Genomic DNA, 25,730 nt, shown 5'->3' with positions numbered 1-25,730 from the left:
ACATAATGGTGATGGCCATCAAATTTGCCTGTATTGGGCACCTGGTTACCAGAGCTACTGACTCATCTAGCAAAGCAGAGCTTGTTGCCATCAGTGACCCCTTCATTGACTCCCAACTACATGGTCTACATGTTTCAGTATGACACTATCCATGGCAAGTTCAACATCACAATGAAGGCTGAGAATGGGAAGCTTGTCATCAATGGGAAGGCCAACATCATCTTCCAGAAGTGAGACCCCACTAACATCAAATGGGGTGATGCTGGTGCTGAGTATACTAAAGAGTCTACTGGCATCTTTACCACAGTGGAAAAGGCCAGGACCCACTTGAAGGATGAAGCCAAAAGAGGAATCATCTCTGCCCCTTATGCTGATGTCCCCTTGTATGTGATGGGTATGAACCATGAGAAGTATGACAACTCACTCAAGATTCTCAGCAATGCTTCCTGCATCACCAACAGCTTAGCACCCATGACCCCTGTCATCCCTGACAACTTTGGCATCATGGGAGGACTCAGGACCACATTTCATGCCATCACTGCCACTCTGAAGACTGAGAATTGATCATCTGGAAAGCTGTGGTGTGATGGCCGTGGGACTGCCCAGAACATCATCCCTGCATCTTATGGTGTTGCCAAGTCTGCAGGCAAGGTCATCCCAGAGATCAACAAGAAGCTCACTGGCATGACCTTCCATGTCCCTAACCACCAACGTATCCATTGTGGATCTGACATGCCACCTAGAGAAAACTTCTAACTATGATGACATCAAGAAGGTAGTGAAGCTGGCATCCAGGGGCCCACTAAAGGACATGCTGGGATACACTGAGGACCAGGTAGTCCCTTGTAACATCAAAAGCATTTCCCACTCTTCCACCTTTGCTGCTGTGGCTGGCATTGCTCTCAGTGACAACTTTGTGAAGCTCATTTCCTGGTATTACAATGAATATGGCTAAAGCAACATGGTGGTAGACATCATGGTCTATGTGGCCTCCAAGGAATAAGAAGCCCTGGACCACCCAACCCAGAAAGGACATTGAGAGAAAGAGAGACGCCTTTGTCTGCTAAGGAGTCCCAGTCCCAACTCAGCCCCTGACACTGACTATTTCTTGCACAGTTTCTGTTCCAGAATCTCTCCATAATAGGAGGAGCCTAGGGAGCCCTAATCTCTTGAATACCACCACTATGTTTATTGTGACATTATTTACAGTAGCCCCATTGTGGAGTTATTGTAGATGTTCATCAATGTGTAAGTAGATAAAAAAAATTTAAAATGTATGTGTGTGTGTGTGTGTGTGTGTATTGTTCTTACTGACTGAATAGTACTCAATTGTTGTGTGCCTACATATATATGTATATGTACATATATATGCACATATAAATAAATAGAGTATTATTCAGTCAGTAAAAACAAAACCAGGTGAGCCTACCAGCTACTAATGAAGCAGAGTCGGGGCCAGACCAGGCTACTGGGTAAATTAACATGTATCCTGAGCAATTTAGTGCTACCCTGTCTTAAAGTAAAGAGTACATACAGGAATAGGGAAATAGCTTAGTGATAGTGTTCCTGTTTAGCATTTATGAAGCTCTTGGTTCAAAGCTAAATTAATGAAACAGTGTTATTTCCAGAAAATGAGTAGAACTGGAGATTATCATGTTAGCAAAATAAACAAGACTGAAAAAAAATGATAATTGTTGATTGGTTTTTCTCATATGATGAACCTAGATGTGATAGATAGTTGAGATTTTGCTTGTTTGTTCATTAGTTTGTTCTTGTTTTGCTTTGTTTTGTCAACTTGATACAAGCTCGAGTCATGTGCAAAGAGGAAACATCAATTGAACAAAACCCACAAGCTTGGCCTATGGACAAGCCTTGGGCATTTTCAAGATTAACAGTTGATATAGAAAGGCCCAGCCTACTGTGGGCAGTACTACCCCCACACAGGTAACCCTGGTTGTGGAAGAAAGATAGTTGAGGGAGCTCTGAGCAGCAAACCAGTAAGTAGTGTTCCTCATGGTCTACACTTTGGTTCCTTACTCCAGGCCCCTGCCCTCCCTCCATGATGGATTAAGAGCTATAAGTTAAAATAAGCCCTTGCTCCCTCAGATGGTTTTGGTTGTGATTCTTTATAACAGCAAGAGATAGTAAACTAGAATAGGAGGATAAGAAAAAGATAGCCTGAGTGGGGAGCAGAGAGAGGGAAAGTGGAAAGGATAGGAAAATGGTGTTTAAAAACATGATCAGAGAGCATTGCATCCATGTATGAAGGTGTCATAATGGACTCCCCTGTATTAACTACTTGTATCATTACTGTGACCAAGTACCTGACAAAAAGATACTTATGGGGGAACAGATTTATTTTAGCTTACAGTTTGAAGGGATACAGTCTTGTATAATGGGGAAGGCATGGTTGCATAAGCATGAGGCAGTTAGCCACTGCACCTGCAATCAGGAGGCTAAAAGTAGATAGGACATGGATGAATCCAGGCTATCAAACCTCAATACCTGACCCCAATGACTCCCTTCCTCCAGCAAGGCTCTGCCTTGTAAAGGTCATGTAACCCATCAGAAACAGCATTGCCATCTGAAGACTAAGTATTCACACCTGTGAGGATAACGAGGACATTTCTGATCCAAACCACAACACCACTATTATGAGTTACAGTTAATATGAGGCAATGAAAAACTAGAAAAATCTACAGTTCTGCTTTTACAAATTAATGCTTGATATAATTTATGATATTATTAGAGATGCAATATGTCTTTACTAAATTCCATTGTCAAGACATTGTTAGGAGTAAGTAAGCTTTCTGAAGCATTCATCATGCAAATGTTATTCTGATGTGTGTTATAGTTTTAAACTGTTCTACCAGTGTATAACTGATATACAAAACTGTGCATATTTAAGACATAAAATAATAATTTTTTTCATATTGCATACACTGAAGCCATCACTATAATTAATCTAAAAACTGTAATATATTTATTAAAATAGATATTTCTCCTAATTTTTCTTTATGTCCCATTTGGAGCAGTGGGGAGCATTACAGATACTGTATTATTGCTACATATGGTCACTATGCTCTATAGAAGATCTCTAGAAATGATCCATTGACTATCAGTAACATTTTATGGTACCCCATAGCCTTTGATAACAGCCATTCTAATCTTCACTTTTATACATTTGAGTGACTAGTTATCACTGCTATCTCCAATGTACAGATGAGCTCACTAAGGGTTAGTTGACTAAAGTGATGTGCCAGTGCCTCAAAATGAATAAAGAGAAGCAATGGACCTCAAGCCACAGTTTCTTAGCTTCACAATCGAAACTTTCAGTCTACACTTAGCAAAGAAGTCTGAGCTGAATTCTTATTAACGGTGACCAAGTTCTAGAAGTCATCCATGAGTGGCTCACTCTGGTTCTCTTCTTCACTGGGGTCTGATTCTTTAGTGTCTTTATTTTCCTAAAACCTGGTCCTGGTTTGTTAACTCTGAGATGCACCTCTTCCTTTGGAAGTGCAATCCAACACTTCTTTTTTCACTCAAAATAGTTGGGTTCTGGTGAACAGAGGCTAAGTATAGCACATGTCTCAGTCTTTTCAATACAAAACAAATGATTACTGCACCTTGCAAATGTCAGTTCATGCAGGAGGAGGAGTTGAGGCAGCAGTAGCCAGGTTGATCCCTTCATAACAGTCATAGTATCTCCAGCAAGAGGAGTAAAGCTAATATACTCAACTTAACTCTACCACATTACATGGTTCCCAGCCTTAGTGGGGTGCCTGTACAGTGTCCAGTTTGGTTAAGATCACTCATAACCACGTGTCACTGAATGCCTTTATGGGAGCAAACTGTGCCCAGCTCTGGACTGTGCCTCAGACCTAGCTGGAAAGCTGATTCTGGTTGATTACATTCATCTCTTGTTTCTCCATGAATCTCAGCTGCAGGCACCATCCAACTTTTCTGTGTCAAGTCAGTGCACTTCCATTTATCAGAACTACAGTTAGCCCTCTCATTTTCTCCCTCTGACTTGTATGTTCTGGACTTGGCAGCATATGTGTATATTCTCAGCTGCTCAGAAAGCCTGCATGGAGGTGTTGCTGTCCTTGTTTGACGGGTGAGGAAGAAAAGGTTAGAAGAGTTGAATAACTGTTGTTACCCCTACCTACAAACAAGTGCTGTGTGCATAGGAAGTAGGTCCAGTCTATCAAACTTCAAGGCCCACACCACACTAACTCACTTCCTCCAGCAAGCTTCTACCTTTTGGGGGTTCCATAACCTTCCAAACCATCACCTTTGCGTGTGCAAATACATGAACCTATGGGAGCCATTCAAATTCAAACCAAAGTTCTGTAAGGTGTTTTGAACACAGAGATGAAGCATCGATTTCTTCCCAATATTGAAGGTCCAAGGCAAGTTTAAAAATGGAAACAGACTGTTATGTGCAGGAAACCAAGTGACAGAAAACAGGAGACTCAGGAGTGATAGGAAATGCAGAGGTGATAGGAGATGCAGGGGTGGAAGAAGATGCTGATGTGGTAGGAAATGCAGGGGTGGTAGAAGATGCAGGGATGGTAGAGAAAGCAGGGATGGAAAGAAAAGCAGGGGGACAGGAGAAGCAGGGGTGATAGGAAAGCAGGGGTGATAGGAGAAGCAGGGGGGTAGGAGAATCAGGAGTGATAGGAGAAGCAGAGATAATAGAAGAAGCAGAGGTGATTGGAGCAACAAGTTGAGAGGATGCTGCTTGGAGGAGGTGACATATATATTAAGTCTTCATGTCTGGATAGGAATCACTTAGCTGAAGAACTTGAGAGGAGAGAGAGCAGAGACATGAGGAAAGTCAGTGGATGTAAGAAACCCTGTAGAGTTTAAGGGAATTAGAACAAAAACAGGAAATGGCAAGAGTGGAAACTGAGGCTGGAGAGGCAGGCAGAGGTGAATTTTAGTGTACATCATATCCTGTGTGGGGATGTTTGACTTTTCTCATGAAGTTTTATGACATTTTAAGGTTAAGTGTTGACAAGAATTAAATGCATCAAACAAAGATGTCATCATCAAGAAGCTAAATCTCATGTTGAATGTCCTTGATCTAGTGAACAACAGAGAACGGTGGGGATCCATCCTTGAACCCTTTACATTTTCTGAGAGCCAACGGAGAGCTTGATTTGGTGATGAGCACACCCATCTCCTTTGTAAAGCACTGCTCATGCCTGCTTTCTGTGTTTGCTGATGTCAGAAAGCCTGCATGCAGGGTGGTGCTTAGACTTTTAGTGCTTCTTCTTAGCCTTGAGTATTGCTCCTACAACCTTGGTGTCATCACAGAACTTCCCAGACACTGACGATTCATGGGGTGTGACCATGTTTGTATGCCCAGTGTGATACCTACATGGGTCAAAGAGAAAACAGAAATACAATGAATCATACAAAGCAAGGTTGCATGACTTGTGTCTGAAGGATGTCTCTGAGGAAAGCACCTATGGCATCAGAAGTGGAGACTGGATCCAATGTGGCTGTAAAATCTCTGGCTTGGGATAGTAGATTTACAGCCACACTGTAAGAGACAAAGCACTGCTCGGTGAGTATCCTCACATGCATAACACGCTGTGAAAACACAAGGGATATATCTTATTGTTTTTCCCAGTGTCCAGTATATGTCTGCAAAGAAGGATGAAACCAATGGTATGGAGTGAATAAATCAGTGTTACAAAGGACAGTAATGCAAAGAGCAACACACACACACACACGCACACACACACACACACACACACACACGGGGGGGGGGGTTGCAATAATCTTAAAGATAAATTTGTGCAGGCACCTTCTTTTCCAGCTTAGGGAATAGAAGTCAGTAAAGCATGTTATTATTCTTATCTATAAAAATTATCCAAGGGCCCATTGAAGCTAGCCAAGCCAGAGAGGATATGATTGCCAAGACTCAAAAGGAAAGAGTCCATAAGGAGAGTGAGTCATTACAACCTTTCTCAATTGTGGGAACCAAACAGCAGCAGGTTATAAAAGGGAATAGCAATGTGTCCCCAGAAGCCATAGGGATAAACCCTGAAGACAGTGGGAAATGAACAGGCTTGGGAGAACTTGCCTTTGTCTTATCACCCAAGCACTGATCCTTGATAGGATCGTGGCCTACTTCTTAAGAAACGATATGTAATGTGCTCATATAGTCACTCCTATAGTGGCTCAGATAGCCACTTCCAATCAGAAAGTCAAGGAAGAGGAACCCAGAAACAAGGGGATAGGGTCATTTTTCTCTGGTAGAAGGACTGCCACTCACAGGTGGGCAGGATGCTGCTGACCGCCTTTCAGGTAAAGACTCTGTCTTGTTTTCACAATCATGATGACCAGCTGCACACACATCCCCAGTTTGTCATTTCTGTCTAATGAACTCACAGATTATAGGAAGCTCACTGGCCAAAGTTAGATACTCACCCATGGCCCAAGGAGAACTTCTTTGAAAAGACCCAGTCTTTTGAGATCTAATGTGGTCATGGCTGACCACATGGCTCCACATAACCAACCACCTTCTGAAATCGTATTAGAAGAGATCTAGAAAAATGATACTCACAAGTATGAACTCTCACTCCATTTTTCCCAACCCTGTACCAGGTTAGTTCCTAAACCATCATAGTTTCTAAACACTTATCAGAAGTGTGCTTCCAGAGAATTATTGCTCTCCTTTCTTGTTAACACATGCTCTCCTTTCTTTGTCAGGTCTAACTGCATTCAACGATACACATTGCTTTGTGCCAAATTCCATGCTGCATCCTAGTGATGCAGTGTAAATGAGAAAGACATTCACAGACTCCTGTTTGCTCTCTAGAAGAATAACTCATCACAGGGTGTGGGTGGAGGAGGACTCAGCAAGAGAAGCATCCTGGGGTCCCCACTTCCTTCTGTCCCCAGGATTATGCTCTTAAAAGAGAAGTGCCATGGTCCGGAGATGCTATAATTATCTCAGCCATTTAAGGATTACGCTCCTTGGAGACTATAATTATCTAAACATTGTTGCATCCAAGGATATTTTACTTGCAAGGGAGTGTCTTCATTTTTACAGGTTCTTTCAAGGGGGACCTACAGGGTGTGTCTTCCTTAATGTGGTTTCTTTAAAAGATAGAAATAAACAACTGCATCTGGCCTGAGGGTGTGGTCCAGTTGACTCCAACTCAACCAAGGGCTTTGCATAGGATCATAAAATAACCAGCTTCTTTTTGTCACCTTGAAAATTAACCATTGTAGGTCAGAGCCTGGAGACTCCATTCTTTCCTAGCCTCCTTGTTCTTCTCTTCCCTGTCCACCCACAATACCTGCTATGGCTGTAGTCTGCTTTGAGAAGTTGGTAAGGAAACCTCTGGGCAATAAAGACAAACTTTCTAAGGTTCATATGTCATATTGGCCACATTACAATATCCCACATTACAACAGGGTTGCCCTGAGAGTCAACCCTGTTTTCCAATTCCCTTTGTATCCAATGCAATGAATGATATGTACTGTAAGACTTACAGAGCGTAGCAAGGTGGCTCATGCCAGTAATCCCAGGACTCAAGAGGCTGAGACCCAAAGACTGTGAGTTCAAATAATATGCTAACACACACACATGAATACATGTTTAGATACAAGCATATGTATGCATATTCATGTATATGTATGTGTAATAACAAAAGCCATACCTATCTTTCATTTTTTCATTCCTTCATTTATTGATTTATTCATTCATTTGCTTTGTAAGATTTCTCAGGGTAACAAAGGGCCGAATATTGCTCTCTATCTCAAATAAATATCAGAATCACCTGGAGAGTTTTAGAAAATTGAATGACTACCTTCCACCCCTGATGTATTAAATCTAAAACCCTAAGCCCACATATGTCTTTTAAAGAATGACACATCATTTTAACTTTGAGTCCAGAACTAAAACTGCTGAAGGAGAAAAAGAAGCATCCTTGATGAACAGCTCACCTAGAGGAAAGAGCTATTAATTGCTTCCTTCCCTTGACAGTTTGCATAATACTTTCTGGTACTATGAAAGCTCAATCGCAAGAGGAGGTTTCAGGTTAAATTGGCCTGACTTATCCGAGACTTGTACACCAAGTCTGTGGTATCTTCAGCGATAGGGCATGACCTTTGACCTTTGAGAGGCAGCCAAGGGCAACAGTAATAGCCTATATTGTTCCTTTGGATTACCCTGACCATCACTCAAAAGGAGATTTCTTGTGCCTGCTTCTGGGTCTATGTTAGTCAGTTTTTCTTGCAGGGAGCAATGTTAGTCCAAATAACATAACTGCATTTAATGTGTGTGAATGTACGCACACATGTCTTTTTGTATGCATTTATATTGTATATAATTTTAGGTAAATATATAATCATATGATTCATTGAGAAGTTTTGAAACAACATTTGTGTTATTTGTCCTTCTGTCTTCCTTACCCACTTATGACACCTGTGAACCATAATAATGACCAGTATGGCAAGATATCCATACATGTTCAATAGTGGCACACATGTGCTGGTAGTCACCAACAACTGTCCAAGAAGAATTAAGACCCACTCTACAGAAGGGAAATTATGCCTGGGACTAGAAACCTAGCCAACTACCTGGAGCTAGTGAGGTCATGGATCTTAGACATGGAACCTACTACCACTACCTTGCTAGGTCAGCATAATTCTTAAGTGCATTCTAAGTCTGACCCTTAACACCCATAGATAGCGTTGTTACCACCTCTCGTCAAAGAAACCTCTCTTCTGCAGTAAGTGGAGACCATTACAGAAAGCCACAACTGGACACAATGCAAAGACCAATGAACTGTGGAGTGCCCAGACCCAATGGATACAGATCCAGCAAGCTCCTGCACCTAAGGTCAAAAGGAAGTCTGCTGTGAGGCTGCCTCTCTTAGAAATGGCTATATTTAAAAAAAAAAAAAAAAAAAAAAACCCTGAACAATGATAATATCAATAGGCAAAAGCAGAAGGAGAAAATCTCATGGGGTCTACCTCTAGACAAAGAACTACAAGTAACTAATGACTCGACATAGGGATGGTTAAATGTAACAATAGTAAGTAAAAACAGGCTATCAGTTGCAGAGGGGTAACACAGGAGGAGGGAACCCCCGGAAGAAAGGTTTTGGGAGGAATTGGAAGGAGAAAAGGAAAGGGGTGAAGTGATGTAATTATACTTAAAGTGCATTTACATTTTTCTTTTTTATTAGATATTTTCTTTATTTACATTTCAAATTTTATCCTCTTTCCTCATTTCCCCTCCAGAAAAAAAAACCCTATCCCATCCTCCCTCCCCCTGCTCACTAACCCACTCACTCCCACTTCCCTGTCTTGGCATTCCCCTACACTGGGGCATCAAGCCTTCACAGGACCAAGGGCCTCTCCTCTCATTGATGTCCCACAAGGCCGTTCTCTGCTACATATGTGGCTGGAGCCTTGATCTTAGCCATTCTCACTGGTGTGAGGTAGAATCTCAGAGTTGTTTTAATTTGCATTTCCCTGATGACTAAGGATGTTGAACATTTCTTCAGGTGCCATTCTGTATTCCTCAGTTGATAATTCTTTCTCTAGCTCTGTACCCCATTTTTAATAGGGTTATTTGGTTCTCTGGAGTCTAACTTCTTGAGTTCTTTGTATATATTGGATATTAATCTGCTATGGGATGTAGGGTTGGTAAAGTTCTTTTCTTACCCACAGAGCTTCCAGGGACAAAACCACCAACCAAAGAGTACACAAAGAGTACACGACCTCTTTAAAAAGAAGGCTGCCACTCACCATGATGTGGACAAATCCAAGCACACTAACACTTGTGTGCTCCTTTTCATTTGTCTTTTGTGTTGTCCTGAGCCCTACTTTCCTCTTAATGAGATACCAGCTAATTTGACAAAACGCAATGCTGAGTGGCATTTGGAATGTGACAGCTGAGGAATTCAGGAGGAAGTAAGTTATTTGGGGATCAGATACTAGTAACTGGTTTAAGCAGGGAGTTAGTGTGGTCCTATTCAACCTGCTGAGATGCCACCCAAAGCAGAGCCACTGCAGCACTGATTGGCCATGCCCGAAATTTCTATACCACCATCCCTCCCTCCCCCATCATACTTTACAGGCAGGACAAATTGTAGGTTGAAGATTTTGTGGCTGGGCTTATGTCCCTATCCAACTGATAGAGGCCTTGCCTTGTTATAGAAGCTGGTCCATTTGGACTCCATTTCCTCTGTTGCTAGGAGATTTCACTAGGGTCACTTGTTAATTCCTGGGAGTTTCCACAGAACTAGGTTTCTATGTGGCCCCTCAAATAGCCCCTAATATCAGTACTCTCTTCCTCTTACCTTACAACCACCAGATCCTTCCTATTCCCAACCCCAACCATCCCTAGTCCATTAACAGAATCTGTTGTTTCCCCTTGCCAGGGAGGTTCATGCATTTCTCCCTTAAGCCTTTCTTGTTACTTGCCCTCTCTGGGTCTGTAAATTGGAGCATGTCTATATTTTACTTTACAGCTAATATCCACTTATACATGTACACGTACCATGCTTGTTTTTCTGAGTCTGGGTTACCTCACTTAGAATGATCTTTTCTAGTTCCATCCATCTACTACAGATACAGCTGTAATGGACATGGTTGAGCAAGTCCACATGGACATGTGGTAGGGATTTTTTTCTTAATTACTAACTGCAAGTCATTTTTCTCCTGTGTAGCTGGTCTGCCTGAAGAGTATTGCATGCATGAATCTTGCAAATGAACATAGGATATAGAAACCAAAATTCACAGAAACAAAAATGTCTTTGAATAACACTCCATATAAAAAAATATTTGAATGCCTTCCAAGTAATGATGGGAAATTTTCATATAATAGGATCAAATCTAAACCAATACCCCAAGAGTCACACTGGTGTGCAAACATTTAAAACCATAGTAAACATAATGTGTCCCTGTATACATATATAATTTGACTGAAGCTTTGCAGTCCACCATGTCTGCACAGATTGGAAGCCTTCCTGGGTTAAACCATGATACAGAAAGGACCTTTCAAATATCCCAACAAACTGAATAAAGCTGAGGGTCGAGATCATCTTTTTCATATAAAGATATTTCTCTCGACACTCTCATTTTCTCTGTACTGCTGTGCTTTAAGGATTTTTCCCATCAATAAATATTTGTTCAGTGAATTAAAAAATTAAAGGAATAGTTTGTATGCCATATTACTTCAGATCTTCTACTATCCAGAGAACTAAAGAAAACTCAGACTAGGGATGGAGAGGTGTAGTGGTCCAGAGCACATTCTGTTCCTTCAGAGGGCCAGGTTTCAGTTCCCAGTACCCACGTGGTGGATCACAATGGTCTGGAACTCGAGTTCCAAGAGATACAATGCCCTCTTTGGACCTTCTCTGGCATGCACATGGTGCATGTACATATATGCAGTCAAAACACCCATACACATGAAATAAGACCAAGTAAATAAATAAAAACTCTGACATCGTGAAACAAGAGCAAGGTAATAAAGATGATGGAATGGATTGTTTCCCATGTGACCTAAGACTTTTGGAGCTGGTTCACTTTCAGGCTCCATGAATCAAGTGTGAGAAACTTACAACCAGGCTGTGGTTCCTGAGAAGGTCTGTTTTCTGACACACTCTGCTCAGTTACCAGCAATCTAGGAACACCCTCTCCTCTCTGTAACACTTGGCAGAATTACTCTAAGATATTGGAGTCCATGCTGGTAAAATAGGCTTATAATCTACCTTTGTCCCTACCCCAGTCACAGTAACCAAAGAATCTGCTTTACCACATGGCTGCACGACAACTGTGGGACACCTATGGAGGCTGCAGATGTTCTGGGAGGCCAGCCTAAGTCTCCTGTCCAGTCTTTGACCCCCTAGTAGGGCCCCTGGAAGAATCACATGACAACAGAGGCAGGGATTGTCCCCAAAAGGAAAAGAAGTACTGCTTTCTAAAGACAAGGGAATAAACTTAAAGCTGTTTATTTTTCACTACTCATAACAGTTTATGATTTTGCTGTGGGGGAAAAGGTTGCTGCTGTTGTCAATTTTTTTTTCGTCATTTAAGATTATTTCATAGCAGTGAAAAGTTTGGACACAATAACAGCATGTGGCAGAAAAGTGGATATATATATATATATATATATATATATATATATATATATATATGTGTGTGTGTGTGTGTGTGTGTGTGTGTGTGTGTGTGTGTGTGTATGTATGTATGTATGTATATGTATGTATGTATATCAGATTGAATGTATAAAATATATCCTAACAAACATGGGTACATTGAGTAACTGGGAGAGAAGACAAAAAGGCAACCAACAGATTGGGAAAAGATCTTTACCAATCCTAAATCTGATAGAGGGCTAATAGCCAATATATACAAAGAACTTAAGAAGTTAGACCCCAGAAAACCAAATAAGCCTATTAAAAAATGGAGTACAGAGCTAAAGAAAGAATTCTCAACAGAGGAATACTGAATGGCTAAGAAGCACCTAAAAAATATTCAACATCCTTAATCATCAGGGAAATGCAAATCAAAACAACCCTGAGATTCTACCTCATACCAGTCAGAATGGCTAAGATCAAAAACTCATTAAACACCAGATGCTGGTGAGGATGTGGAGAAAGAGGGACACTCCTCCATTGCTGGTGGAATTGCAAGTTGGTACAACCACTCTGGAAATCACTTTGGCAGTTCCTCAGAAAATTGGATATAGTAGTACCAGAAAATCCAGCAATACCACTCCTGGGCATATACCCAGAAGATGCTCCAACTTGTAATAAGGACACATGCTCCACTATGTTCATAGCAGCCTTATTTATAATAGCCAGAAGCTAGAAAGAACCAGATATCCCTCAACAGAGGAATGGATATCGAAAATGTGATACATTTACACAGTGGAGTACTTCTCAGCTATTAAAAACAATGAATTTATGAAATTCTTAGACAAATGGATGGATCTGGAGGATATCATCCTGAGTGAGGTAACCCAATCACAAAAGAACATGCATGCTATGCACTTACTGATAAGTGGATATTAGCCCAGAAGCTCAGAATACCCAAGATACAAATTGCAAAACACATAAAACCCAAGAAGGAAGGCCAAAGTGTGGATACTTTGTATCCTGAGTGAGGTAACCCAATCACAAAAGAACACACATGATATGCACTCACTGATAAGTGGATATTAGCCCAGAAGCTTAGAATACCCAAGATACAAATTGCAAAACACATAAAACCCAAGAAGGAAGCCCAAAGGGGGTGGGGCATGGTGGCATACACCTTTAATCTCAGCACTTGGAGGCAGAGGCAGGCGAATTTCTGAGTTCGAGGCGAGCCTAGTCTACAGAGTGAGTTCCAGGACAGCCAGGACTACACAGAGAAACCCTGTCTCAAAAAAAAGGGGGGGGGGGACAAAATATCCATGGAAGGAGTTCAGAGACAAAGTTCAGAGCAGAGACTGAAAAAATGACTGCCCAACCTTGGGATCCATCCCATAAACAACCACCAAACCCAGACTTTATTGTGGATGCCAACAAGAGCTTGCTGACAGGAGCCTGATAAAACTGTCTCCTGAGAGATTCTGCCAGTGCCTGACAAATAAAGAAGTTGATGCTCAGCCATCCATTGGCAGAGCTCAGGGTCCCCAATGAAGGAGTTAGAGAAAGTACCCAAGGAGCTGAAGGTGTTTACAGCTCCATAGGAGGAACAACAATATGAACTAACCAGTACCCCCAGATCGCCCTAGGACTAAATCACCAATCAAAGAAAACACATGGTGGGACTCATGGCTCTAGCTGCATATGTAGCAGAGGATGGTCTAGTTGGTCATCAATGGGAGGAAAGGCCCTTGGTCCTGTGAAGGTTCTATGGCCCAGTATAGGGAAATGCCAGGGCCAGGAAGTGCAAGTGGGTAGGTTGGTGAGCAGGGGGAGGGGGAAGGGGATAGGGGATTTTCGGAGGGGAAATTAGGAAAGGGGATAACATTTGAAATGTAAATAAAAAATATCTAATAAAAAAAAAGAAAGAAAGAACAAAACAGATAAGTCCCAGCTGAACTACCTAGAAAAAAAGATCCAATGAGCTGCCTGGAAATGGCTCAGACCAACTGAATCATCTGAAAGGGACACTCTTCAATTTGTGGTGCTGCCTACTGGCTGTGTAGTGTGTTCCAGGTTCCAGCTTTGTGAGCTGTCACCCATGCTTGGTAGGCTTTGGTGATGCAGCTGTCTTTGAGTTATTTCTATTCCTATAAGAAGTCCCTTACCCATATTCCTGTAAGTAACAACAATAAAACTCATTTGTTCATCAAGTTGGGCCTTTGATGATATCTGTACTTGGATCTGTCATCAGTTCCCTATACAGAGTGAGTAGAAGTTTGCTTGCATCTTCCCGGGAATAATGTTACACAACAACCAGGAATGCACAAATAAAATGGCAAGAGAAAAAAACAAACAAACAAAAGAAAAATAATAGAAGAAAATGTTCCCCAAAACACAGAAGAACATGCGTTGATAAGCAATGAAAACCAATGAGGATTTTTTTTCACACTGTTAGAAAATGAATGAAGTAGCATTGGTCAGCTTCTAATCTGCATTCTCTTCTGCCCTTGAATTTGTTTCTAATAACCACAGTCAATTCATCTTGTTCTTAGCCAACCCCCAGACCCCTTAACCTTGACAAACTTTAAAATGAGTCAAATTTGTCCTTCCTGCCTCCTGTGACAGCGATACTTCTGAACCAGTTTGCAGTTGAAATGAGAAATAATATATCACTTTAATACTGGGGCCTGAAATCATCCCCACTGTTTCCTCTGCACTGGAGTAGTCCTAGAAAGTCCTGTTGATAAAGCATTCAGGATAGAGTGAAGATAAAAGAAGTGGGCCATCCTGGAGTGAGCACTGCCCCACACCCACCCACCTGCTCTGCAAGCAGCATCAGCAGCTGCGTGGATAACAATTCAAGTAAGGGGGTGAGATGGTGTGCACCTTTGATGCCAGCACTCAGAAGGCAGAGGCAGGTGGATGGCTGTAAGTCTGAGCCCTGCCTGGTTCATATAGCACTTGCTGAGTACAGACAAGACTCAGGCTTTAATTCCTAGCAGACCAAAAGATAAAAATAAGTAAATAATAAAGTCTTTGTATGCTACATTATTAAGAAAAAAATTACAAGTTCAGTCCTCCTTTATTTGGAAGGTGGGAGGGGGTCGCCAGTGAACTCACCAGAGCCAGGAATGAAATCAGATAGATTGTCATATGAGGACTCATCTGGAAGGCTTCATGGGATGGGCGGCTTCTGTGAGGGGCTGAAGAATGTCAAGTAGACTGTGGAGAGGTCACAGAGGTCACTAGGCAAGTGGTTGGAAAGGACATGGCAGACACACTTGCATTCACCGGGAAGTGCAGGCCTCCTTGTGGCCCCAGACTCCTGAGAAGATGGTGATAGCTGAGTTCCATCTGATTGTTTTTCCAAGTGAGGAAGATCGAGCATAGTTTGTTTTTTTAACAGACCGTATTTTTAGCGGAGTCCATTATGAATCTTACATTTTTCAAGCTGTCTCAAAGCTTATTTTATGTTGACGTATTTCAAAGCTTGCAAAATTCTTCCTCAGGAGGAGATGAGAAGTTCAAGATGAAGGGAAAGTGCATAGACAAGAGCATTACTTCACAACCCATTTACCAAAGGAGAGCTGGACAAAGAAACACTCACTGTGAAGTAGTGCACATTGCCAGCCTGCTATGTTAAAAATCCATGTTTACAGCAGATTGTGCCTGTGAGAACTCATGGCAAGCCATGTGGCCACCTTCTGCTCAGTCCCTTCCTCAGAACATCCCTCAGAACAAGTCACCAGGTCACCTGCCAGTGGGAAGATACAGAACCTGAGCGTGCAACAGAGCATCCTGAGAACTGATTCCTTTATCCCAGGCATAGTTTCACATGTGCCAAGGCTGTGGTTTAAATGAGAAATGAAACCCCACCCCCTATAAGTCCCAAGCATTTAAACTCCATCCCAAGTTCGTAACTATGTTTGGGAAAGTATAGGTAATTCATACTTGCTAGAGAAAGTACGTGACCATCTCTGAGAGAAGCCTTTGAAATTAAAAACTCAGTGCAACTTCTGGTTTGTGTTCCGTTTGCTTCAAGTCTGTATTTGAAGTCGTGAGCTCTCGGTTTCCTGCTCCTGTCATGCCTGCTGCTTGCCGCCACATTTGCTCGATGTGATATACTCTTAGCCCTCTGGAACTGCAAGCCACTGTTGATTCCTTCTTTTACAAATTACCTCGGTCTGGGTATTTTATCACAGAAACAGAAAACCAGCTAATATAAGGACAAAAATATATATTCCTCGACTTGATGTGGTTCTTGACTCTGTGAATATTTTTCAGTTTCTAATACCTGCTCCATATCCACTCTTTTGATCATTTACTGGACCAACATTTCCAAGAGAGCAACAACATATAGAATAATAATGTGTGTCACCTCCAGACGGAAGCACTGAAGAACCAACATCACCTCCACACTTTCTCTATCCTGTGGTGCCCTGGACATCTGCTAGAATGCTAATCTGTTCCTTCCACTTGACCACCCTGGATTTTCACATAGCTGTGATGCCTGGAAGACATTCTTTTCCCCTACTGGGTGGAGTTTTCCTTAATCAAGAGCCAGGTTAATGAACACAAATCTATAACGAAAACTGTCAATCCTCACAGCACTTACACTGAGAGAGCACTATAGTATACACAGCGGGGAAATGATTTCTTGCCAAGTCTGACAACTGGCAAGCTTGACTTTATAATCAGAAACAATCAGGAACAATTGTTTATTTTTAATCCTCCATTCTCTTTCCAAATGGATCCGCCTCTGGTATTAGCAAGAAGAAAGAAGAGGGTGGGACCTAGAAGGTGAAACAGACTACCCTTTAGAGGCATCAGCTCAGCAAAACAAAATATGTGTGTGTCATATAAAAGGACATTAGCTTTTATTCTTTAGAAGTTACACTATTTTTGTGAGTTCTATAAATCTCACATAAGTTTTACCAAAACAGTAAAACACATTCATTGCACAGACTGAGGTTGGCAGTTAAGGGTGACTAATGGAATCAAGGGTAATTGGGGGGGGGGGGGCCTTGATGGAGCCCTATTCTGCCTGATTTCTCTAGTATACTTTACCTTATTTTGTGTTGAGTCTCATTTATTGGTAAGTACTGCTTTCAAAGGTGGAAAGAAATTATTTGACTTTGCTTGGAGAAGACTCGCCTTGCAAAGCCCACAGTTATCCCGAGGTATTTAATTGAGCTGGTGCTGTGTTGTAAAACATCACAGTGTTAAATAAACCTGACCTCTGCCATTGAAGCATTCATTCTCCTGCAACCTTGCCATACCTCTGGTGTGACCTAGCACATGTGTCATGTCATAACTCTATAGAGAGGGAGAGCAGCTCCCTCCGAAAATAACTGGGACCCTTTCTTTGAGTGCCAAAATTCCAGAATCTCACTTCTTTTCAAGATAAAATTCTGGCAATAAAAACAAAATTTTATTTACTAACTTCCAGGCAAATTATTTTCCCTGGAATTAGCCACTGGAAAGTGAATATTCACCAACTGATCGGGCCCTAGTAATAGCTTGGGGGGTAGTATTGAAGGTGAGGCAAAATTCTCTAAGAACAGGGCAGAGCTTTTATGGGTGAAGGTGTGCACTAAAATATTCTCCATCATTGTAAAAGAGAAGGGAAGGAAAACAAGACATGCGCACTCGGAGAGGGCTGAGTAAAGACATTATGGCTCTTAGGATGGAATGTTATGCACCCTTTGAAGCTAAGTTAACGCAAACTATGTATGGCAACAAAGAAAATTTTAAAATGAGAAATCAAAATCACATGTTCACGATGGTCTCTGGTATGGTAGAAATAGAAAAAGCACCACCTTAAGGTGCTGGGCTGGGACAGAAGTGGGGAAAGCAACAGAGGGCTACGAGTGAATGATCTTCCCTCTGTCCTCTGGATTTTCTCAGACACCCACTGTTGGCATGTGTTGTTGGGTGCCTTTATGTTGAAGAAGAAAGGCAGATGCGGCTATCCTGGAACTCAGCCTTGCTATCACAGTCTAACTCCAGTGGGCTTTAAGATGAGGTTGCATAGTAACTTGTCACTAGGGAAGAGAGGGCATGAGGTGTTGGGAGAGACACAAAGCAATCCACCTTTTGATGTAGGGCAAGGAGTAAAACTGAGACTGCATCTTTATGCTACTCAGACTGGCCCGAACTCTTAACTTCAATCTACTCTCTAACCTCGACCTCCCACGTACTTTTAATGACAGAAATATGTCAATACACCCAGCTCCTGCTTTTGTTTTAAAACAGCATAGTTATGCATGTCTATAGTCCCAGCATTTAAAAGTCTAAATAAGACCTCAAGTTCAAGGCTAACCAGGGCTATATAGTGAGTTTCTTGTCTGGCCAACTTAAGATACATATTGCCATACTGTCTCAAGGAAAATCTTAAAGATAAAAATTTTAAATATCAGGATATTTTAAATATCATATGATACATGGGCAGAGCTGGAGGTGTACTTGAACAATGAAACTTGGGATGTTTTAAATAAGAATGTTCCTTCCATTGGCTTATATATTTGAATGCTTAGTCATCAGGGAGTGGAACTGTTCGAAAGGATTAGAAAGATTAGGCAGTGTGGCTTTGATAGAGGAAGCATGTCACTGTGAGGTGGGCAGTGAGGTTGGAAAAGCCATGTCAGGCCTATTCTCAATATTTACCTCTCTGCCTGTGGATCAAGATGTAGCTCTCAGCTACTACTCCAGCTCCATGCTTTCTATCATGCTCCTCACCGTGTTGATGACAGACCAACCCACTAAAACTGTAAGCAAATCCTCCGTTAAATGTTTTCCTTAGGAAGAGTCTAAGTCATGCTGCCTCTTCACACCGATACTACACTGACAGATACAGAAGAGCTTCTAAAGCAATCCAGCAAGGTTTGACAGCCTCTTTCAAAATGATCCTCCCTATACTATCCCTAGACACCTGGGTGTCTATCCCTATTAACCACGGGGGCGGGAGAAGTTTAATAGACAACACCCGAAGAAAACACAAGTCTCATGGGGCCTCCTTAGATCAGTGAGAAAGCTCAGTAGCAGCATTGAACAAAGGAATCCTGAGCCCTATTTAAACTATTCAAAATATCACATGATATGTGAGGCTTTCCCAAGAGGAAAAAAAAAAAAAAAGAATGGATGGAGCAGTTAGATAAAGATTTAAAGAGAAATATTCTGTTCTTGAAAAAAAAAAAGGTACAAATATTCCTGGGGTTGTTGCAGTATTTTTAAAAGATGAGAAGGGGGAAGGAGAGATAGAATGATAGGTATGAGAGAGAGACAGAAAGAGAGAGACAGACAGAGAGAGACAGAGATACAGAGAGAGGACTGAGAAAGGAACCCCTTGTGGTTACAAAAATCACATTGCTGTGTTATGAGGACCAATAAAACTATTAGCTATTGGCCCAAAGCCAAGAATCCATTAATGACAGACTGGTATCTATCCAGGAATGTAAAATGTTTTACTAAATAAACAGTAGGGCAGGAAACATTCAATTTCTGTCCTTATATAAAACCCAAGTGTGGATCTGCCCTGAAGTGGGGCAGCACAAGGCAAGAGGCAAAAGGCAGCAGAACAACTCTCTGGTGCCAGAAGGAACCCAGACTTAAAACAGCCTGTGGTGTGACCTATAGAGCCCAGCGTGGCAGCTTACCACTGTCCTTACACAAGGCAGGTAGCAGCTTTGCAAAATGAAGTAGAACGGACTTGTTTAGAAGGAAGTGGGGTTAGCCACCTGGGATAATAGTTAGTAATTAAACTGTAATGACTGATATTTTTACAGCTTTGCAAAGCTGTGCAAACAAAAGATTATGGCTAATTGAAATATGAAAGTAAAATAATGATCACTATTTGTTACTTAAGGCTAACTATGGGTTTCTCACACATAGATAGGCATTTCTCCTGTGTAATGAAATCTTCGGAAAATTATCAGCAAATTCCCTGAAAGCATGAAATGTCTAACAATAAATAAAGCCAAAAGATGCCCAACTACTCCTGAAGCTCTAGAACTCTGCATCTACCCAGTGAATTTAGGAATTTTTACCTATGTACTTTATCTGTGCTTAGGTGGTCTACAAGGAGTCATTTTCCAACTGCAGCCAAGACTTTCCACTGGGATTGAAAGTTTTATCTAGCAGAGGAGTTCAACTGAAAAGGTCTCTAGGTTATACAAATGTAAGTGGAATTCAAACATTTTAAGACACATAGGGTAGCCCCAAAGAAGTCATTTTGACTCGATCACATTTTAACATATGAGTGATTTCCCCTTGTCAGTCGTTGCCTTGCTTCTGACAAGCATCTGATATGCAACTTCTACACCCTATGAGAGTCTTTCATTTGTGGACACCAATTAAAAGTAAAATCAAATTAAATAAGACTCTTAAAAACAGCTCAGATGAGAGTTCCTGATGAGCCTGCTCACTGCCTATTAGGCCATTTTCGATTCCCTTTGTCAGAGAAAGCTCAACCATACACTGCTTAGCAGGAATGAAGTTACAAGCAGCCTTCAAACATGAAGCCATGAAAACACTACAGGAAAATAGCTATTCCCACAGTCAGGTTCAGCTACTAAGGAGCTAAGAGTTTCTGCCCTACAGAATGACATTTGGTAAAGTGAAACTGTGAGTATTTTCAGTATTGTTTGCACCTACTGAGGCCAGTCCTTGGAGAAGGACAGAAGTAAGAGGCAAAGCCCTCAAACACCATCTCCATCACAGAGTCCTGTTGTTCTTACAAGATACAACGGAAGGATGGCAGGACAGGTGTGCTTCTGAAGCCACTTGCTAAAAATCCCTTCTTTGTACTGCAGTGATCACCAGAATTTTATCCAAAGGGGTGAAAAGATTCTGAATTAGTTAAAAAAAAAAAAAACCTGAAATGACACACAAGCTGGATAACTACATCTACTCCAACAGAAGAACCCTGGAAACTGTAGACCCACCGCCACAGTGTGCGTCATTCCGGATCCAGGAGGCGTTGGTTTGCTTTGGGTTCTTTGTTGGTGCAATCAAACTTTAGAAGAATTATTCAACTCACAGACCACAAGTCTGCATTAGAAAATAGCTTTTATGAATTAAATGTAGAAAACCATACCATTAGTATGACTAATTTTTTAAAGGTGGTTCTTCAGTATCTCAACTGATTTTACTATTTTGTGAGTAAATTTTTTATTTTACTGTTTATTTAGTGAGGATATATGTATGTATGTATGTATGTATGTATGTATGTATGTATGTATGTGTGTGTGTGTGTATTCATGTGTGTTTGTGTGTCATGGCATACGTGGTGAAGTCAGGGGAGGTGGGAGGAGAGGGGTTATATGGCTCTTCTATCTTCTACTGGTTGATATCTCCCAATGCATAAAATTTTCACTTTTGTCTAGAATGGCATCCTTGAGGTTAAAGAACTCATTCATTAAATTCAATTACCATCTTTCTTTTATTAAAAACAAGTTATTTCCATACAATATCTTTTGATTAGAGACCCCCTCCTTTAGTTTCTCCCAGATTTTTTCTACCTCCCTACCTTTGCAACTTTGTCCCCTCTCTTTAGGAAAATTAGAAAAGAAAAAGAAAAGAAAACAAATGAGAAACACATATACATAGACACACATACACATGAACCATAGAAACACAAAATCATTACCCATAATATACAAGGACAAGACCAGTAAAGGTTAAAAACAAAAGGCAATATTAGGAAACAAACAAACAAACAAAACTCCCCAAGTATCTTTGAGTCCATTTTGTTTTGGTCATCTACTACTAGACTACACTGGAGAAACTCATTTTTCTTTTTTTTATTATTACTATTTTTATTACGTATTTTCCTCAATTACATTTCCAATGCTATCCCAAAAGTCCCCCACACCCTCCCCCCCGCCACTCCCCTACCCACCCATTCTCATTTTTTGGCCCTGGCGTTCCCCTGTACTGGGGCATATAAAGTTTGCCTGTCCAATGGGCCTCTCTTTCCAGTGATGGCCGACTAGGCCATCTTTTGATACATATGCAGGTAGAGTCAAGAGCTCCAGGGTACTGGTTAGTTCATAATGTTGCACCTACAGGGTTGCAGATCTCTTTAGCTCCTTGGATACTTTCTCTAGCTCCTCCATTGGGGGCCCTGTGATCCATCCAATAGTTGACTGTGAGCATCCACTTCTGTGAAACTCATTTTTCTTTTGTGAGCAGTAATCAATTAGAGACAGCTCCTTGGCTGAGGAAGGGAGTCTGTGTGCACTTCCCCATCTCAGCAGTGGGACCCCAGCAGGCTTGGACCTGTGCAGGCCCTGTGCAGGCTGCCAGTCTGTGAATTCCTATGTGCACCTGCCCTGTTGTGTCTGGAAGACACTGTCTTCTTGGTTTCCCTCATTCTCTCTGGCTCTTATAATCTTTCTGCCTCTACTTCCACATCTTTTCTTCAGCCCCTAGGGGAAGGGTGTAGAGAAGGCATCCAATGTAGCACTGAGTTCTTTCTCACCCTTTGCACCTTGTCCAGTTGTGGATCCCTGTATTAACTCTTACCCACTGAAGGGGAAAGTTTCCTTGATGAAACATAGATCGGTGAGACACCGATCTATGACATGGTAGAATATCATTATCAGACATTTATTATTATTTATTACATTCCTTTAGCAGAACAGTAGCATTTAGTTTTTCCTATAGCCCTGTAGCCTAGCTGCTCTGAGGTTCTTGGCCACCAAAGCACTATCAGGCATGGGTTCCATCCATGGAGTGGGCCTTAAATGCAACCAGCTGTTGTTTACTCCCACAGCATTGTGACCTGTTGAACCAGTGTCATGCAGGCAGGTCATGATTGTAGACTGCAGGGATTTTAGCTAGGTCAGTGTTTCCATTTCTCCTCTAGTTGCATGCAGAATCCACTTCAATACCATGAGCACTAGTCAGTCAAGGGCAAAGGCTCTAGTTGGGTACCAGCTCAACTTCTCTGTGTTCAGTGAAATATGTGAGTGCTGTCTTCATCAATGGGACAACTAGTTTGTGAGAGCAAAGAATAGCCTTGGCAATATGATGAGTTGTTTGTGGGTTTCCATGGGGCCCCTGGCTAACAATGCAATTAGTAATAAACCATTCCTGGCACTAAAGACTCCACTTAATAGTAAAGGATGTTTAGTTGGTGCTTTATAGCCTCTATTATTCTGTAATTCCATTTATATTTCTTTCATATTAGTACATATTTTAAGAAGTTTCCATATGTTTTTGTATGATCCCACAAATGGCCCTTAGTGTTAATTGTCCCTTCCTGTATTCAATTACCATCTTAACTGACATAGAAAAGGGGGAGCTACATGTAAAAGGAAGATAAAGTTGAGATTAAAAAAAAATTAAATGACCCTATGAAGATTGTGCCGTACAAAAGTACTGGTCTCAAAACTAGTTTGCTCTCTACAATTGGATGTACAATGCCACTGGACAAAGCCCCTGGTTCTATGTCAAAAGTAACTTTTAACATATTTCATACTGCATTATCACAAAGTCTAAAATAGGACAGCCTCAACTGAATGACTTCTTATATATTGGGGAAACTCTACCAATAATTGTTTTTCTCAAAAAAAAAATCTGGTATCTACTATTGGGAACAATCACACCCCATTTAGCTCCAAAATGGGAAGGGATGCATGAGAGGGTCCTGTAGCAGCCATATAGTGGCATAATAAAGATAAGATTATCTCCTTATGATTCTGTAAGAATTGACTTCCCTAACACTCAGAAGGAAGAGAGGATACATTTTTGACATGCTACAATAGTATAGCATTAACATAATGACCAAAGAGGCTGGAGAGGTGGCTCCATGGTTAAGAGCACTGACTGCTCTTCCAGAGGTCCTAAATTCAACTCCCAGCAACCACATGGTGGCTCACAACCATCTGTAATAGGGTCTGATGCCTTCTTCTTGTGTGTCTAAAGACAGCAATGGTGGTGTACTCATATGCATTAAATAAATAAATCTTTAAAAAAAAAAAGCATAATGACCAAAGGAAAAAGATTACATTAAGTCTGGAGAGGCTCTTGTGGAAGATGTCCAAGGCTAAGCAGGAAGCATCTCACCCCTGTGAAATGAAGGACATGGCGTGGGAGACTCGGGGTTCTAGAGAAGGCCTGAGCACCCAAAGGCACACAATATTTGACCTTCTCTAATATCTAGGATCTAACTATTGGATAAATTTTGAACTATTTAAGCAATTTCATAGCATACATCAAGAGGTTAGTAAAATAACACTGTCCGAGAAGATTGTAATGCATACATGCTGATTTATAATATATTCAAAGCATGCAGGAAGCTGTGTGCACATGCTGTACTTTCTTAGCTCTTGCTATTTGTGTGCACACTCACACCAGCAACTGGAAACTGAACCCCACAAACAGATACAGGCTAACAGTGGGAATGTAAGGGTGGAAAAGTGAGAAAGTCCTTAAGACTCTCTTAAACAGAGTTAAGACCTATTAGGTCAAATCCTGCTGGGTAAATAAACTACTCCCTGATGTCAGTTAGAAACGTTTGGAGGGGCATTAACTTTTTCAGTCCCCTAAGGTACTGTTTAGTAAATTACTATTCCAGTGGACTAAATGATACCCTAGGGGCCTGAAAGAGTTAATGCACCTTCAAAAATGTGCAATTTACTCTCTTCTCACCAGTAGGACAGCATGCACCTGCACACCCGGCCTCTTGGACTGAGTAAATTTAACACCAACTACATTCCTTCCTCTCTTCATTTATTCATTCTCCTGCAGTTCCCTGAGGCCTGGCTTGGGTGAGATGATTTTCTAGACATGGGAAAAGCAGTGCTAGGAAATACCAGGAGACTTTATAAAATAAAAGTGCACTTGTGGATGGAGAAGTAAGAAAGAAGGGACATTCTGGGGTTTCTTGCAATGAAGACAGAAAAGCAAAGGAATGTGCTGGAAGGAGGCTGGAGAATGAGCCTCGAAAGCAGGACAAACAACTCTTCAGAGTAGCCCACTCAAGCCTAGGTGTGAGAAGTCGTCCAGAGCTATTAGGAGCATCGCCATTCTTTCCTAAGTAACAGGAACACAGCAAGCATCCACAGAAGCAGGCTGATCTTCATGCTTGGATTGAGGGGACAAGGTAGGGGGTGGGACCAAGCACATGCCACAAGGGAGACCTCCACTTCCAGTTCCTTCAAATTCATTCTTAGAGCTGTGATGGCACATACCTGCCACCCCAGTGCTTGGGAAGCCTAAAGCAGGAGGCTCCTGAGAGCAAAAGCAGCCTAGGCCAATGAGATTTACCTCAAGGACCTAAGAAAGGAAGGAAAGAAGAAAGGAAGGAAAGGAAGGGAATGGTGGAGGAGAGGGAAGTGAAGGAGAAAAGGAGGAAGAAATGAAAGAGGGAGGGAGAGAACAAGGACATGGGAGTCTGATGGGGAGGAAGCAGCGGGAGGGAGAGGAAGGGGGAAAGAAGGGGAGGAGGATAAGGAAGGAAGGCAGGAAAGGAAGAAGGGGGAGGAGAAGGAAGGAGGAAGAGAGGAAAGATGGAGAGAGGGGAGAAGGGAAAGAAGGAGAGGAAGAAGAAAGGAAAAGTAATGATGGATGAAAGGAGGAGAGGGAAGGAGAGGAGGGGAAGAGAGATGGGGA

General features: G+C 41.6%; 1 pseudogene across 1 annotated transcript; it reads left to right on the top strand.

Moving 5' to 3' along the window:
- The first annotated feature begins 243 nt into the window (after nt 1-243).
- 4930448K20Rik (RIKEN cDNA 4930448K20 gene) lies at nt 244-1,676 on the top strand (annotated as a pseudogene). The gene has a single exon (NR_004448.2). The product of NR_004448.2 is annotated as an RIKEN cDNA 4930448K20 gene (transcript).
- The last annotated feature ends 24,054 nt before the right edge of the window (nt 1,677-25,730 follow it).

The sequence above is a fragment of the Mus musculus genome, chromosome 4, assembly GCF_000001635.26.
Source record: "Mus musculus strain C57BL/6J chromosome 4, GRCm38.p6 C57BL/6J".
Classification (NCBI taxonomy): Eukaryota; Metazoa; Chordata; class Mammalia; order Rodentia; family Muridae; genus Mus; species Mus musculus.
Note: the sequence above shows the minus strand (reverse complement) of the source record. Positions and strands in the feature narration are given on the sequence as shown.